At 36.3% G+C, this 15,470-nt stretch overlaps 1 pseudogene; it reads left to right on the top strand.

Annotated features, from left to right (window-relative positions):
• Positions 1–11,710: 11,710 nt before the first annotated feature.
• On the top strand, positions 11,711–15,122 carry LOC122747764 (annotated as a pseudogene).
• The last annotated feature ends 348 nt before the right edge of the window (positions 15,123–15,470 follow it).

Below are 15,470 nucleotides of genomic sequence, written 5' to 3'. Positions count from 1 at the left end.
TATATTTTCCCTCCTCTAAAGTCTTTTTTGTTGTTTTGTTTTGTTTTTTACATTTCAGAGCACTGTCTTCTTTTATCTTCCTTCCCTTTTATCATCTTCCCTTTCTGTTATCCCCTTTCCCTCCTATTGTTAGGTAAGATAGATTTTTCTTACCAATTGAGTATGTATATATGTATATATTTCCTTTTCAAACTAGTTTGAACTTCAAGAATTGCCTGTCCTGCACTATAAAATCTCTTCCTTGAGTGAGATAATTTCCCCCATTCTTCTCCCTTTTTCCTTCTCACAGAGCATCCTTCTTTCTCAACTATGCATTTTGACATCATCCCAACATAATCAACTCATTCCCATACTATCTTTTCTCATATAGAATACTTCTAACTACTCTAAAATGACAAAATTTTTAGAAGCCATTGTAAGCCATTGCCAGTCAATTTGACTTTTATCTTGACACTGGACTTCCATCATCATCAGTATTATATACCCACCCCATGATAGCATGCTTGCAAGGGATCTGTATAATAGTCAATGCTTACATATTTTCCAATAATGAATGGAATAAAGCAGAGTCGTGTGCTTGCTACGATGCTTTCTAGCCTTATTTTTCCAGGGATATTGTCAGATGGATGCCTGCAACAAGAAGAAAACTATTATCAAGGTCAGCTACTGAATAAATGGTAAATGATTTACCTTGAAAAAGCTATAAGCCAAGAATAAAATAAAGGGAGACTTGGTGCACACTTTCTCTTTTGTTTTCAGATGATTGTGTACTCCATGTAGGCTGAGGAGTTGCGATGCAATATCATATGGATCAATTCTCCACTGTTTGTGCTAAATTTAGCCTGACAAGTAACACCAAGAAAACATTTTTTTCCACCGGGCACCACTGCACCAGCCATAAATGGAAACCTCAGTTACAACAAATGGAAGGATTTTGAATGGTTGTTTACTTGAATGCTAAATTTACTTGGTTGTATGCTTTCTAGAGATGTACACATAGATGATGAGGTTGATGTGCATATTGCCAGAGTTAACTCAGTGTTTTGAGGCTGTAAAGGAAGAGTTATTAGGCTACCTATAAAACTAAAGATTTATAGAGCTATTGTGCTGATCTCATTGTTGCATACAAGTGAAACCTGGACAGAATAACAGTTCCATGACAGGAATCTAAATAACTTCCATTTGAATTGTCTTAGGAAGATTCTAAAGGTCACCTGAGAAAATAATGAACCAGACAGAGGTCTTTTCCTGAGCTTAACTACCTTGCATTTGAACTCTGCTGCAGAGAGTGCTACTCCAATGGGCTATTCAAATTGTTTGAAGGCCAAAAATAGATTTTCCTAAAAGACTAGTGCTCACAAGAGGTCAGAGGCAAGTTTTCACATGAAGATCAGAAGAAGAAACAAAATGATACATTCAAAGTCTCTCTAAAGAACTTTGCAATTGATTTTGAGACATTGGAGACCATGTCTTAAGAGCACCTAAGCATGGCATACCCACATCAAAGTAAATCTTGTGCTATATAAGAAAGGCAGAATCACAATAAGTCAAAAGAAATGTGAGATGTGCAAATTTAGAGACATCTCCACTCTAAATATTGATATGGGCTATTTGTGCCCAAACAGTGTCAGAGCGTATACTGAGTTTATGTTGGTCTGGTCAGGCAGAGTTGGACACACTATACCTTGACCCCAATATAGTAATGTCACTTTGGTCCTCTTTGAGCATGAAGGGCAATAATCAATCATCTTCCTGTACAGAAAGGAATACTGTTTAGACATATTTAGCCCCTTATAATTTCTCTTTCATGTTTACCTTTTTATGCTTTTCTTACTTCTTGTATTTGAAAATTAAATTTTCTATTCAGATCTTCTCTTTTCATCATTAATGCTTAAAAGTCCTTCCCCTCCCACTTTCCCACAGGGAAAGATATATTACTATACCCATTTGAGTGTGTATATTATTCTGTCTTTGAGCCAATTCTAAAGGGAGTAATGTTCACTCACTCCCCCACTCCTACCCCATCTTCCCCTCCACTCCATAAGCTTTTTCTTGTTTCTTTTATGTGATATACTTTTCCCCAGTCCACCTCTCCCTTTCCTTTTCTTCCAGTGCATTCCTCTCACCCCTTAATTTTATTTTAAATACGTCATCATGGTGCAGCTATGTGATATAGTGGACAAAGCACCAGCCCTGGACCCAGGAGGCCCTGAGCCCAAATCTGGCCCCAGACATAAATCACCCTACCCTGACTGCCCCACATACACAAAAAAAGATAAACAAAAAGTGAAAGCTTTAAAGATATCATCCCTTTGTATTCAATTAACACCAGGGCCCTCAGTCTAAGTATATTCTTTTCAGCTGCCCTAGTACTGAGCAAGTTCTTAAGAGTTATAAGTAGCATCTTCCAATATAGGCATATAAACATTTTAAACTTTTAACATCCCTCTTGATTTCATTTTCCTCTTTACCTTTTTATGCTTCTCTAAGATCTTGTCTTTGAAAGTCAAATTTTCTATTCAGTTCACTTCTTTTCGTCATGAATGTCTTAACGTACTCTTTATCATTGAAGTCCCATTTTTTTCCTTGAAAATTATACTGTTTTTTGGGGTTTTTTAGTGAGGCAATTGGAGTTAAGTGACTTGCCCAGGGTCACACAGCTAATAAGTGCTAAATGTCTGAGGCTGGATCCGAACTCAGGTACTCCTGACTCCAGGACCGGTGCTCCATCCACTGCTCCACCTAGCCGCTCCTAATTATACTAAGTTTTGCTGGGTAGATGACTCTTGGTTGTAATCCCAGTTCCTTTGCCCTCCAGAATATAATATATCATGCCCTCTGATTCCTTAATGTAGAAGCTACTAGATCTTTTATTATACTGATCATCAAAGTTTTTGTGCCTGCTCATTATCCTAGCCTATTTCTTGGCTTTTAATTCCTTCTTAAAGTGGGGCACTGCTTCCAGCGTACACTATCCCAAGCTTCAAGGGGTCCCAGATGGTACAATTTAAGGTGAGGCACATTTTCAGCTCACCTGGTCTGTGCTCTGGTCTGTAAGTAACTACAGGTATTCTTACTCCTTAATCCATAAGCAGAAATCTAATTCACTGTGGTTTCAATCTTTGTGTGTCTGTGCCCCTCCCCCACTGGGCTACTGCCACTCAATTCTGCTTCCTGGTTCCAAACACAGGCAATTGAATAGCATTCTGCCTCAGCTCCAACAGAGAGCCCTGCTTTCTCCCTCTAGCCAACCACTGGACCCCCTCACCATTCCATGAGCTGGGTAACCACTGATGCTAATGATTCCAAGGCACTGGAGGCACATCCTGCCTGGGATTGGATCTGCATGGCATAGCCGTGCTTCTCTTACCCTGGTATCACAGACCTTCCCTGTTGCCTTTTTAAGCTGTCTTTGGCTGGAAAATGATCTCACTCTCTTCTTTTATGGGTTCTGCTGCTCCAGGAATTGTCTTATGGCATTATTTAAAGGTTTGTGGAGAGATCATATGGAAATCCCTGAAAATTACAGCCTGACCTCCACTATCTTGGCTCCTTCCCCATAACATTCGTGTTTTGTAATATTGTGAGTTCCATTTTTTTTCTGCCTCCCCTTCTACCCTCCTCCCCAAGACAGGCGGCAGTATGATATAGGTTAGATATGTATAATCATGTTAAATATATTATATTTATATAGTATTTTAAAGAGAGATTTCCTTACAATAAGGGCATGAAGTTGATTATTGCAACAACAATAGATAACATTTATGTAGTAACTTATACCTGACAGAGAATTTTCCTTACAATAACCCAGCAAAGTAAGTACCATGTGTTTTGTCATCACCATCATCAATTATCATCCATCAATCATCACCTTGTAGTCCTCATCATTATCCTCAATCAATCCTCATAATTTAATCCTCATCATCCTAAATTAGTCCTCATCATCAATCCATCAATAAATAATCATCATCATCAAAATTATCATATTACATTACTCTTGCCTCTGCTTCAAAATTTTTTTCACAGTAACTATTGTTAGCTGTTTCCCTCCATCATATTCCCTCCCCATGATATTTACTCTATTTTCTATCTTCTCTTACCCCATCCCTCCTCCAAAGTGTTTTGCTTCTGGCTGCCCCTTCCCCCACTCTGCCCTCCCTTGTTTTACCCCTCCCTTCTTATTCCCTTCCCCTCCTACTTTACTGCAGGGTTAGATAGATTACTCCACACAATTGAGTGTATATTATTTCCTCCTTGAACCAATTCTGATAAGAGTAAGGTCTTTGAGTCAATTCTGATTATTGTAAGGCTCATTCATCGCCCCCTCTCCTCCTCCATCTCTACCTTCACCCCATAAGCCCTTTCCTGTTTCTTTCATATGAGATTTCATCCCATTCTACCTCTTCTCTTCCCCCTCCCCCAGTACAAGTCTTTTCTGGCTCAATTTTACCCTAAAGATGTCATCATGGGGCAGCTAGGTGACACAGGGGACAAAGCACCCACCCTAGAACCAGAAGGAGCTGAGCTCAAACCTGGCCTCAAACACAAGACATTCACCAGCTCTGCATCCCCAGGCATGCTACCCAAACCTAACTGCCCAACAAAAAAAATAAACAAAATAAACAAAAAAAATTATTTACAGGTATCATCCCTTCATAATCAATTTAAGTATGTGCCCTCTGTCTAAATTTGTTCCTATCATCTCACCTAATACTAAGAATGTTCTTATGAGTTAGAAGTATCATCTTCCGATGTAGGAATGTAATCAGTTTAACCTTTTAACATTGCTCATAATTTCTTCTTCCTGTTTACCTTTTTTGCTTCTCTAGGGTCTTGTATTTGAAAGTCAAATTTTCTATTTAGTTTAGGTTTTTTCATCACAAATACCTGAAAGTCCTCTTTTTCATTAAAGTCCCATTTTCTTCCCCTGAAAGTTTATATTCAGTTTTGCTGGGTAGGTGATTCTTGGTTGTAATCCTCATTCCTTTGCCCTGTGAATAGAATATTCCATGCCCTCTGATCCTTTAATATATAAGCTACTAAATCTTGTGCTATCCTGAACATGGCTCCACAGTATTTGAATTTTTTCTTTCTGGCTGCTTGCAATATTTTCTCCTTGATCTGTGAGCTCTGGAATTTGGCTATATTTTGGCTATTCCTGGAAGTTTTCATTTTGGGATCTCTTTTAATAGGTGATTGTTGAATTCTTTCCATTTAGATTTTTACCTTCTGCTTCTAGAATATCAGGACAATTTTCCCTGTGAATCTCTTGGAAGATGATTTCTAAGATCTTTTTTTTTTTTTTGATCATGGTTTTCAGGTAATCCAATAATTTTCAAATTAATTCTACTGGGTCTATTTTGCAGGTCAGCTGTTTTTCTCAGAAGATATTCCACATTGCCCTCTATTTTTTAAAATTCATTTGGATTTGCTTTATTGTGTCTTGATTTCTCATAAAGTCATTAGCTTCCATTTGTTCAATCCTAATTCTTAGGCAATTATTTTCTTCAGAGAGTTTTTCCATTAGGCTTTTTAAGCTGTTGAATTTTTTCTCATGACTTTCCTGCATCACCCTCATTTCTCTTTCCATTTTTTACTCTATCTCTCTTTCTTTATCTTCAAAGTCTTTTTTGCGTGCCTCTATGGCCAGAGACCAATTCATATTTTTCTTGGAAGCTTTGGATATTGCTTGAGGTTGCTATCCTCTTCTAAGCGTCCACCTCAATCTATGAACTACATCTTTCTCTGTCTGCTCATCTTCCCTGACTATTGCTTGACTTTTGACTCTTTCTTAAAGTGGGGCACTCCTTCTTCTTCCTCCTTCTTCTTCCTTCTCCTTCTTCCTCCTCCTCCTCTTCCTTCTTCTTCTTCTTCCTTCAGCTGAAGTATAATGCTCCAGCCTTTTACCTTTACTCTTTGTATCTCTCAGCTTCAAATGTGTTTTTGTAAACAACACATATTGTAGGATTCCTGTTTTTAATCCTCTCTGCTATCAAATTATGTTTTATGGAAGAATTATTCCCATTCCCATTCATAGATATGATTACTAACTGTATATTTTCCTCCACCTTATTTTCCCCTTTATTCATTTCTTTCAGCCATTTTCCTTTGTTCTCACTGTTCCCCTAAATCTGTCCTCTTTTCTATAAGTCTCCCATGCCCTTTTCTATCTATGTTGTGTATCTTTGTTTTTTATTCCTGCTTGAATGGGGAAATGGGTGGAGAGAACCAGTAATTCCAAAGCCTACCTTGTATTCTTTCCATCTGAGAAGTACTGTACTTTTTAGGAAAGAATTCTAACATATTTGTGAACCTAGATAATAACAACAAAGGATCATTTAAATGCTACGAATTCTTGATCCAGTTTCTATCAGCCATATCATATGGAACAGGAGTTCAGTTTTATTACCCTGAGTCTAAGTTTCCTTACCATTAAAATGGAGTGGTGAACTAGATGACCATTAGTGTGCCTTGTAGTTCTAAATTTATGATCCCAAAATCAATTTATCATATGTAACTGTTACCGTTAGGCTTTTGATTATTCCATATCCACACTGGGCTCTTGCTTAGTTCAGTATAATTTTTCAAGTGACATTTATCTAATAGTTGCTCTTTTATCTTGGGTTTATGGTTTGTGTTCATTAAATTGCAAGATCTATAGTCACATAAAGTGCAGAGGGTTAACTTTGTCTTTTTTATGTTTCTCTTTATCTGTGTGTCTTTGTCTTTGTCTCTCTCTCTGTCTCTTTGTCTCTCTGTCTCTCTCTCATACACACACACACACACACACACACACACACACACACACACACACACACACACACACACACGCGCGCGCAATTTATATCCCTTTTCTGTGTGTTTGTCTGTTTTCTAAAGTGACCATAAACTCTCATCTGTGTGGAAGTACTTGGAGTCCAAGAGGTAGCTTTCATTTCTGAGCATGCCTATTACTTTATTTCTTCATATTTTCATTTCACTGAGTAATTATTTGACTGCTTTGGAAGTTATTAATTCACCATATTTGCTTGATGTTTGCATAACTGATTACCTTAGTTAGTCACTTGACATTTTGTCTAAGTCAGTGTTAGAAGTTTCCTATTGCAAACTCCACATGATAATGAACTTAAGTTGAACAAACCGCATAACAGTCAGCAGGGCATTTTTAGGCACAAGTGAATAATTAATCAAATTTCCTTTGTTAATCTTAATAATAAAATCTAAGACAATTTTGTCCATGGAATAAATAAAATTCTTTATTTTTCATTGTAATTTGGTAAGGAAGAACAATGAGAACCATTAATGAATATATGACTGATTATTGCCCCTCTGCTACTGAGAATAAAACCTACAGTGATGCCTGGTTTTTTACCCTTGTTTTCTTACCCCAAATCCTAGGCTCAGACTCCTGGTGAGCCCTTCGGGTTTAAAGACTCCACTTCTTTCCTTAACACTTGTTCCCAACTTGCCTTAAGGAAAAATAAACGATTCTTACTCAATCTCTTTCTCCCCTCTTCTCAAAGGCCCACAAACCTCAAGTTTATATTTTGTTTTGTTTTGGCTGTAGGGGAATATCTTGCTGGACATGACCAATTATTTCATCAGTAGAGAGAATTCACTAGTGAACCAATTTATAATAACAATTTACCAATGAGTATCCAACCTTATCTGAAACTCTTAGTCTGAGAGTTTTTTAGACTAGATTACTTAAAGATTATATGAAATGCCAAGGATCAAATATCCAGAATGTGTCAGAAATGTATTTAAACCCAAGTCTTCCCTTCACTTTGCCATGCTGTCTCTCAAGAGAATATGCATAGAATAAAATTACAACAAAAGCAAAATGAACAGTATTGTATTTATCATTTATAATTACATTATGCAGTGAACATAACTTCTTTATTATCACAATAATTTATTTATGTTCATATATTTACATATAAACATATATACACATATATGCATATACATCCCTATGTGAGAATATGTTTGGGTAAAAGTGCATGCGTGTGTATATATAAATATGCTATATCAGTATCCATGGCACCAAAGCCATAAGGAAGAAAGTAAGTAAGATCTCTTTATTGCCATTTTTATCATAATATGATTGCAATTAAACTAATTGGGCTTTACATTGTAATGATTTGAATATACTATTTGAAATAATTTTTTTCCCTCAGAGCTATCAATAGAAAGGTTTTCTACCCCATTTGTAAAATATAATTGGCTTATGATGAAATGGTACATTCAAGGAGTATGCCTAACAAATTATTCCTTATCGCAATAGAATTAAATGACCTTGATATGTTTCTTATCGATGTAAAAGCACATTGGCTTTTTTCTCTCATTTCATTCATTCAGTAGAAGACATTTGAATTTTTCTGTTCCATGTCAAAATGTAATGACTACATCAAGTAATTATAAATAAGTTCAAAGTATTATTAAACTCTGTAGAGTCAGTGAGGGAAAAAAAAAAGGTGTCAGCCTTTTCAAGTGTAACTACCACAGGGACTCACATAGGATTTGCTAATTTATAGTTTTAATATTCATTTTACATGAGTAGACTTTTACTACTTCAATATTTTTAAAAAGTGTGGAATCATTATTTGATAGCATAGCATGACCTCTATTCAATATTTCACTTTTAAGTGTGTATAACAGAGGAGAAGCAGGGGATTTCCCTTAAGTTTGTTTTTTTATGTTTACATAAATTCACATTATTATTAATATGCACATTGATGACATTTATAGTATTACAGCTAAAGGATCAGTAAGAACACAGACCCTCAAAGACTCAATTGGCTCTGAAATCTCATGGATTTGGCAGTTTATTTCATCAGTGAAATAACTGCCCATCCCATGTGGCTTTTGTTCATGTCTTTCCCTAAGTTTTCCAAAATGGGAGGGGCTACATCCAATATACTGGAGGGTATCCTCATTTTCTTGTCACATAGTAAAGTCACTGGTGAGATATTACAGCTATGCACTTCTTATCCTGTTTTCCTTACCAGTGACAAGGACACCTCTTCTTCATGTAATATTTTTTTTAATTATTTGATGATCACCATTACTGTTATTCTTCTTTATTAAAAAATATTTACTATTATTATTTTATTTACTCAGTATTGGTTGAGGGAGGTGCAGATTGATTTAGGGGGAAAGAGAAATAGGAGTGATATAAAAACTATAGCTATCATTAATAAGTATCAACAGAATTCTCATACTGCCCTAGGCCTTTCTCCTTCAGTCCCCAGCAAATGAAGGGATATTATATCCTCTTGGTACTCTTTGGCTAAAAGGAAAGGAATGTTGAAATTAATAAACTGCATCACCAAAATCAATTTTTATCCCATCTTTTCACACTCCCCTAGCATAGGAGACCTGTTCTAAATGGATTTTGATTACTATCCAAGTCAAAGTTAACCTTAAACTATTTACCAAATATCAAATAGCAATATTTGCTTGCAGAATGTCTTAATGGAAGTGAGATCAATGATCCTGAAGATCTAATTAGTGGTGCCTTGCACTTGAAACTTGTTTGGTCTGAAGTGTTCTCTTATTTGCCCTCTGAAAAGAACATTGAAACCAAAGGATGATAAAGACAGGTGACTTGAGGATGAGGCTCTTTTCTGTTCTTCCTGGCTTCCATTTAGTAACAAAATGTTCACATTCAGAAAGAAACTTTCTCTTTCTGAAAGAAAGAATTTTTTTTCCTCCTTTGGTGGAATATTCAACCAAATTTTGGCAGGGGGTGGAGGTAGGGGGAAGGGGGGAGGTGCTTGGGAACAAAAGACACTCTTTTGTATGCTATTGTTCATTCCTCTCCTGATGGGATTGGGCCTGGTTCCAATTCCATTCCAAATAAATTTTCTATTCCAAATAAAGAATAAATAAAAAGCACTAAAAGTTAGCAGCCTATGAAGTCACTCAGTCATAGTAAGGGCAAAGTCTTAAAAGCAACCAGGAAACGTTATAAAAAAGTAACCTTTAGAGAGCCACTGTTTCCATAGCAAGGCAGCAGTAGTGCACCATTGCTGGTGCAAGTAATAAATCCCTCCTCCAGGGCCAGCCATCAGAAAGACTATTACTATAGCAATCAAGTAGCAAGGTCCCACCCCTGGAGCCAGCCAACAGCTAAATACCACAATCAGGGAAGGCTACCAGGGAGGATTCTCTCCTCCCCAGTATAAGCCAGAAGGGAAGTCTTTCCTACAGAGCAAGCAACCAATTAAGTCCTAAATCCCAGTGAAAGGCTTTAGAAAGATCCAGAACTCCAGAACAGAACCCTGGTACAGTGGTGCAGGACTAGAAGACAATTCTCATATAAAAACACCAAGTCAAAAAAAAAAAAGAAAAGAAAAGAAAAGAAAAGGTAGGTAGAAAAATGAGTAAAAAAAAAAAGGTTTGATTATAGAAAGTTACCATGGTGATAGGGAGCATCAAGACATAAACTTAGAAGAGGACAATAGTGCTAAAAAGCTACATGCGAAGCCTCAAAGAGAAGTGTGATTTAGTCTCAGACACAAAAAGAATTTCTGGAAAAAGCTTAAAAAGGATTTTAAAAAGCAAATTAGATGAGCCAAGATAACTCTGAAGGATTTATGATTTAAAATGCTATCCATTCCCAGAGAAAGAACTAATATATCTGAAAACAGGGTGAAGCATCCTTTTATTTTTTATTTTATTTTTGTTGAGTTGTTTGTTTTGTTTGTTTTGGTTTGGTTTGGTTTTTTGGTCTGTGTTATCTTGCACAACATGACTAATATGGAAATGTTTTGCAAGATCATACATATATAACCTATGTCAAATTGCCTTCTCAATGAGATTGTTGGCTGAAGAAGGAAGAAGGAAGAAAATTTTGAGCTCTGAGTTTTAAAAATGAATGTTAAAAGTTGTTTTTATATGTAATTGATGGAAAGTAAAAGCTAAATATTTTTAAAAAATAAAATTAGAGAAGTAGAAGAAAAACAAGGAAAATAAATGAGACTAATGGAAGAGAATCATGAAAAAAAGACCCAATCGCATTGGAAAAGTTATACAAAAATTTAACAAGGAAAATAATTCCCTAAAAACAGAATTAGCCAAATGGAAAATGAAGCACAAAAAGGTCACTGAAGATAATAATTCCTTAAAAATTATAATTAAATAAATGGAAACTAATGACTCTTTGAGACATCAAGATAATTTAAAACAAAATCAACAAAGAGAAATTTCTTATTGGAAAAACAAATGATGTGGAACTAGAAAACAGAATTATTGGACCACCTGAGACCCATACTTTAAAAAAGCCTGAACAACACCTTTCAATGGTGAGAAAATAATTATTAATAATTGGTTTTGGGGGGAACCCCTCACTCAAAGGTTTAGTTCAATAAATCTGACTGCTCTCTTTCATAGCCAGCACAAAGCTGCATTAGAGATAAGACTCCATTGTGTCTAGGTCCATAGAGATTAAAATCACACCTATCTGAGTGACCCTTTGCCCTTAGGGGGCCTGTCTTTCACTGGACCCTGATGTTTTCATGCACAGTGCAGCTCATTTTTAATATGGCCTACCCTCAGGTCATGTCAACCAATTAGCTCTGAGCAGTGTGTAAGAGCCACATCTATTTGAAGGTGGGAGGAGACCGAACTGCAGGAGGTTTGCTGACTCTTATTCCTGGGACTCTCTTGAAATAGCCAGACTCCCTCTCCTCTTGTTGTTGGCAAAATGTGCCGGGTATGTAACTGTGCAGGCCTTTAAGACCTATAACTAGTGGAGAAGTCAGACAGACATATGGCCAATACTCTATTTTTTGTTTGTTTGTTTGTTTGTTTTTAGTGAGGCAATTGGGGTTAAGTGACTTGCCCAGGGTCACACAACTAATAAGTGTTAAGTGTCTGAGGCCAGATTTGAATTCAGGTACTCCTGACTCCAGGGCCAGTGCTCTATCCACTGTGCCATCTAGCTGCCCCCAATACTCTATTAATATACGATCTAAATTATTAATAAATGCTTACAGCCCAAACTGGTGCAATAGCCTTTAATTTATTAGTAGCAATATTTTATTTTATTTTATTGGTTTTTTTGCGGGGCAATGAGGGTTAACTGACTTGTCCAGGGTCACACAGCTAGTAAGTGTCAAGTGTCTGAGGCTAGATTTGACCTCAGGTACTCCTAAATCCAGAGCTGCTGCTTTATTCACTGTACTACCTAGATGCCCCTAGTAGCAATATTTTAGAAAATCCCGGCCTAGTCCCACAATATTTTAAATGACACACAAGAAATTATCAAAGAATACTGTCCTGATATATTAGAACCAGAAGGCAAAATATAAATTGAAAGAATCCACCAATCACAGCCTGAAAGAGATCTAAAAATGAAAACTCTCAGGAATATCATAGTCAAATTACAGGGCTCACAGGTCAAGGAGAAAGTATTGCAAGCAGCCAAAAAGAAACAATTCAAATATTGGGGAGCTACAGTAAGGATTACAAAGGATTTGGCAGCTTCCAAGAACCTGAGGACTTGGAATATTGTATACCAGAAGGAGTTAGATTTACAACCAAGAATCACCAAATCAGCAACCTGAATATAATCTTTCAGCTGGGAAATGGACATTTATAAAAGACCAGAGTTGAATTTAAAAACAAATGACCTCTAAACAAAAGACTCAAGTTTAACATAAAAAGGTAAATAAATAAATAAAAGAAGAAAAATAAGAAATTCGATAATATTATACCTTTTATATTTTTTATATTGCAAGAAAGTATTTGTAAGTCTTAACTTTATTAATTATAAGCACAATGAGGAGTGTATGTAGACAGAGAGTGTGGATATAAGTTGCATTGATAGGATGATACCAAAAAAACAAAAACAAAATAAAGTGGTAAGAAAGTTATCACACTGAAAGGGGGGAAATTGGATGGTGTAATTATCCTACATAGAAAAGACATGAAAGAGCTATTATAATGGAGGGAAAGATGGGGAGGTTATGTCAGGCAAAGCTTAAACCTTACTCACATCACACTAAGCTGTATGAGAGAATAACATACACACTGAGTTTGATTCAGAAGTTCATCTTACCTGATAAGGAAGTACTAAGGGAACAGGGATAACAGAAGGAGGATGGGCATTGATAAAAGGGAGAGTATATTGGGGAAGATGGTAATCAAAAGTAAAACTCTTGTGAGGAGGTAGAGTGATGGGTAATAGAGAGAGAAAGATAAACAAGCAAAATATATCATGGAGGGAAATACACAGTTATCATAACTCTAAATGTGAATGAGACAAACTCATCCATTAAGTGGAGGCAGATAGCAGAATGGATTAAAAACAGAAATCTTACAATATATTGTTTACAAGAAACACATTCGAAGAAGAGAGATAGATTTAGGGTGAAGGTAAGTGGCTTGGGCAAAATCTATTATACTTTAAGTGGAACAAAGAAGGCAGAGATAGGAACTCTGATTTCAGACAAAGTAAAAGCAAAAATAGATATGATTAAAAGAGATAAAGAAGGGAATTAGATCTTGCTGAAAGGCAGCATATACAATGAACTTTTATCAATATTTAACATCTATTTACTAGATATTATAGCATCTAAATATTTGAAGAAGGTCAATGTGTTACAGGAGGAAATAGTTTAAAAGAAAACTATACTACTGGGTGACTTTAACTTTCCCCTCTCAGAAATGGATCAACCTGACCAAAAAATAAATAAGGAACAAGTTTAAGAGGTTGATAAAATTCTGGAAAAGTTAGATTTACTAGATCTCTGGAGAAAATGGAATGGAAATAGAAAGAAATATAACATTTTCTCAGCAGCATAAGGCACCTGCATAAAAATTGGCCATTATTAGTCCTTTATTAGGACATAAGAATCTCACAACCAAATGCAGAAGAAGAAGAAATAGTAAACACATACTTTTCCTATCATAATATAATAATTTCAATAATGGACAATGGGAAGTGAGATTACAGATTAATTTGGAATAAAATAATCTAATCCTAAAAAGCAAGTAGGTCAAAGAATAGTTAAAAGTAACAATCAGCATGAGTCTGGGAGCAACAGTCTCACATCTAACTCAGAACTGCTTGCAGCCTCACCAACAACCCTAGATTTCTCCCAAAATGGCAACTACTGTCAAGGATCAGCTGATCAGCTGATTCTGAATGTCCTACAGGAAGACAAGGTTCTCCAAAACAAGATCATTGTTTTTGGGATTGGTGCAGTTGGCATGGCATATGCCATCAGTATCTTAATGAAGGATTTGGCTGATGAACTTGCCCTAGTTAATGACATAGAAGACAAACTAAAGGGAGAGATAATGGATCTCCGACATGGCAGCCTTTTCCTCAAAACACCAAAGATTATTTCCGGCAAAGGCTACAGTGTGACTGCAAACTCAAAGCTGGTTGTCGTTATTGCAGGGGCATGTCAACAGGAGGGAGGACATTGTCTTAATTTGGTACAGTGTAAAGGGAATATGTTTAAATTTATCATTCCCAATATTGTTAAATACAGCCCTAATTGAAAGCTGCTCATTGTTTCCAATCCAGTGGATATTTTGACATATGTGGCCTGAAAGCTAAGTGGCTTTCTTAAAAACTGTTATTGAAAGTGGTTGCAATCTGGATTCTGCCCATTTCCATAACCTAATAGGGGATAGACCTGGTGTCCATTCTTCAAGTTGTCATGGATGGGTCCTTGGGGAACATGGAGACTCTAGTGTTCCTGTATGGAGTCATGTGAATGTTGCTGGTGTGTCTCTGAAGAATCCTTATCCTGCTTTGGGAACTGATGCTGATTCAGAGAATTGGAAAGAAGTTCATAAATAGGTGGTTGAAAGTGTTTATGAGGTGATCAAACTGAAAGGCAACACTTCCTGGGCCATTAGATGGTCTGTGGCAGATCTGGCAGAAAGCATTATGGAGAATCTTAGGAAGAGTGCATCCAATTTCCACCATGATTAAGGGCCTATATGGCATTAATGAAGATGTCTTCCTTAGCATCCCATGTATCTTGGGGCAGAATTGCATTTCAGATGTGGTGAAGGTAACTCTGCATCCAGAGAAGGAGCCCCTTTTAAAGAAGATTGCCGATACTCTTTGGGGAATCCAGAAGGAGCTGAAGTTTTAAAATCTTTTAATGTGCTGCCACTTTACTGTGTAGAGACCATGACAGTGGTTAAGGGAATAGGTATGATGTGCTTTTCATGTAGGTCAAATCTTTCCTCTGATTAGTTATACCAGAAATATAAAACCTATAAACAATCTTATATATATATGTGTGTGTGTGTGTGTGTGTATGTAAATTTCCATATTATATATATGTATATATATATATGTACAATGATGCAACCAATTCCTCAAGCATCATACTAACAAATACTGAATAAGCAACAACCGATTAAAGAAAAGAAACAATTGATACTTTCATTAAAGAAAATGACAACATATCAAAATGTATGGGATACAGTCAAAGCAG

This window comes from Dromiciops gliroides, chromosome 1 (genome assembly GCF_019393635.1).
Source record: "Dromiciops gliroides isolate mDroGli1 chromosome 1, mDroGli1.pri, whole genome shotgun sequence".
Classification (NCBI taxonomy): domain Eukaryota; kingdom Metazoa; phylum Chordata; class Mammalia; order Microbiotheria; family Microbiotheriidae; genus Dromiciops; species Dromiciops gliroides.
Note: the sequence above shows the minus strand (reverse complement) of the source record. Positions and strands in the feature narration are given on the sequence as shown.